The sequence below is a fragment of the Eubalaena glacialis genome, chromosome 2 (genome assembly GCF_028564815.1).
Source record: "Eubalaena glacialis isolate mEubGla1 chromosome 2, mEubGla1.1.hap2.+ XY, whole genome shotgun sequence".
NCBI classification, from domain to species: Eukaryota; Metazoa; Chordata; class Mammalia; order Artiodactyla; family Balaenidae; genus Eubalaena; species Eubalaena glacialis.
The window spans coordinates 120,397,287-120,399,613 of record NC_083717.1 but is presented as its reverse complement, the minus strand read 5'-3'; positions in this window follow the sequence as shown (position 1 = coordinate 120,399,613).

Here is a 2,327-nt window from a genome sequence, read left to right as displayed (position 1 = left end):
GTTGAGAAAAGAGGGGGCATCTTTTCTCTGAAGTCAGCCTCCTCCATCCCGTTTGAGTGGGTCTACTGAAGAGTAGGCTAGGAAAGGGATTCCATTCATATAGATAAGCACTTCCTGGTGAGACCACTAGGGTGTGCTGTTTGCTGGAGTGTGGGTTTCACCCCAGTGGGTTTTTGTCTCAAGATTCCACGATGAGGATTTCACCTTTCAGATACCACCAGCCAGAAAATAAACCCTGCACACGTCTCTCCCCAGTTAACCTTACAGTTTCCCCTTCGTTTGTCCCCCCTTCACTCCTTTTCCCTATGCCCCATTAGGACACATGCCCACCCTTGGTGCCAGGGAATTTGATCTTAAAAGGCCTGGCGTGATGATGTGTTTCCGTGTGTTTTTGTTTGCTTTAGAAGTGGGCACCCTAGCAATAGCAGCACTGCCAAGAGGACTTGTAATCGTTTCTCATTCCTGCAAAGGGATGAGAAAGGGGAGGAGCAACCAGGAAGGAGATGGGTGGGCTTTGTTGGAGCCTTTAGCCTAGACTTTATTTTATTTTATTTTAAATTTATTTATTTTATTTATTATTTATTTTTGGCTGCGTTGGGTCTTCACTGCTGTGCGCGGGCTTTCTCTAGTTGCGGTGCGTGGGCTTCAGTAGTTGTGGCTTGCAGGCTCCAGAGCGCAGGCTCAGTAGTTGTGGCACACGGGCTTAGTTGCTCCGCGGCATGTGGGATCTTCCCGGACCAGCGCTCGAACCTGTGTCTCCTGCATTGGCAGGTGGATTCTTAACCACTGCGCCACCAGGGAAGTCCCCTAGCCTAGACTTTAGACTGAAGGACAGCAGAGACTTTCTTTTAATCTAATCACATCCTCCCCCAGGTAGTTCATTAGAGAGCCATCTAAAGGGCTTTCTTGCCTAAGAGTAGGGCTAGAGACTGGGCAGGTCAGAGGGGGTGGGGAGGTTGGAGAGAGAGTACAGAGCTTGGACTTTGTTGGCTTACCTACCCGCCTCCCTTGCTATGGCATCCTGGCAGGTGACTTACTTAGTGTCTGCCTTAAGGGGCTGCTGGGGGGATTAAATGAGATAAGACATATAGGTGTTTAGCAATATGTCTGGCTTGGTTAAGTGCTCAATAAATGACAGTTACTATTATTATAGGAACGTTTAAGGGGGAGCTGGGAGAAAAGGACAGTCTTCTGGATGGATTTCAGAAGTTTTTGTGAGAGTGGCTTGGGAGACATGATCTCTGGGAAGGCTAACACCAGGGTCCCCCTCCTGGGTGAAAAAAAAAAAGTTTAAGGGACTAGAAGGGGAGGTTGTAGGGTAAAGATAAGCACCCCCCTTACCCCAGGGCTTTTTAGATCTTTGTTCTCTGGTAGTTGAATAACCAAAGGGGGTTTGAAAGGGCACGAGAAGGAACAGAAAGACAGTTGGATTTCAGAATGAGTAGGGTGTATTTCTGTTGGTTAAGGAGACCCAGAATACCGGAGTTAAGTAGACTCTAAAAACAGAATATATGCTTTCCCCAAATTGCTCAACTTCCTCTGTCTGTTCTGGGCCTGTCCAGTATAGCTCAGTGAAATCTTATTTCCCCATAGTTTTAGGAAATTGGAGGAAACTTGTATTTGGGGAAGGTGTTTATAGGAATTTATGCTTTGCCCATAGATCCTGGTATGTTTTCTTAAGGATAAAAGGGCCTGTGAGTTGGGCATGGATGCAGCCGGAGGTTTCAGTCTCATTTCTTGACCTTGTTTCCTCGGAAGCAGCTTGAGAATCAGCCTTGGGGTCATGGCGCAAGTTTCGGGCGGCCACCTCTCACTCTGTGTGGGGAAGTGTGCAGAGTTCTCTTAGGACACCCGATCACGAGTTGGACTGTACTTACACTTCCTCTAATCACATATGAACAAGCCTCTGTGGCACAATGTGCAACCTTCCTGCCTTTCTTGTTCAGGGTGAGAGAGAAGTGGGGCTAAGCTGGGGCCTGGAGAGAGAGAGGGCTGTGCATTCTTTCTCAGCCGCAGCCCTGTCCTCAGCTAATTTGCTTGGGGACAGCTTCCCCAGGGCTGCAGAAACTGTACCCACCCAGCTGACCATCAATCCTTTCTTCTGGGCCCCCAGTCCTGGAGCAGAGCTGACAAAGGAGATTCCTGAGAGAGGGCGTTCTTATCACAGAAAGTGCTGAGCCAAGAGCTCCTAGCCTTCCCCTTGCAGACATGAAGGGCCAGTGAACCTTGGACCCAGACAGTTGCTTAACACCCCTCTCCCCCTCCCTCTGTCCCTCCGCCCTTCTTGACTTCTTGATATGACTTAAATCCATAAGCATTTGCCTGGC